The sequence below is a fragment of the Penaeus monodon genome, chromosome 22 (genome assembly GCF_015228065.2).
Source record: "Penaeus monodon isolate SGIC_2016 chromosome 22, NSTDA_Pmon_1, whole genome shotgun sequence".
Classification (NCBI taxonomy): domain Eukaryota; kingdom Metazoa; phylum Arthropoda; class Malacostraca; order Decapoda; family Penaeidae; genus Penaeus; species Penaeus monodon.
This window is the reverse complement of record NC_051407.1, coordinates 27,959,070-27,959,470: the sequence shown is the minus strand read 5'-3', so window position 1 is coordinate 27,959,470 and position 401 is coordinate 27,959,070. Positions and strand designations below refer to the sequence as shown.

General features: G+C 57.9%; 1 protein-coding gene across 1 annotated transcript in view; it reads right to left on the bottom strand.

The window, feature by feature from the left end:
- The window catches only part of LOC119587069 (S phase cyclin A-associated protein in the endoplasmic reticulum-like), a gene marked incomplete at its 5' end in the record, with an annotated part of 62,059 nt that overhangs the window by 48,152 nt on the left and 13,506 nt on the right, over positions 1-401 (bottom strand).

Below are 401 nucleotides of genomic sequence, written 5' to 3'. Positions count from 1 at the left end.
AATGAGAAGGAAATATGCAAAAGAAAGCGAGAAGAAAATGTGTAAGAATGAAACAAAGAAGCGGAAGCGGAGGATGAGGGTGAGCAGAAAGAAGAATCCAGATAAAACGAACGAGAGAACAGATAATAAACCTTGTACAATAGAGAAGCGACGAACAGGGAAGACGATGACAGGCCGCCGGGGTGCCAGAGGGCCCTCGAGCGGCCCAAACGCAGGACCCGAGCCTGTAAACACTCCTCCCCCCCCCCCTGGTTGCCCGCCCGCGCGCGGCACGGCGCGGTGGCAGCGAGGGAGGGCCCAGTTGACACCAGCAGGAACGGCTGCCTTAATGAGGGCATCGTATCGCAGTGCACGGGATAGCGGCGGTGCAGTGCTGGGGTGGAGGTGCTCGCGCCTACACT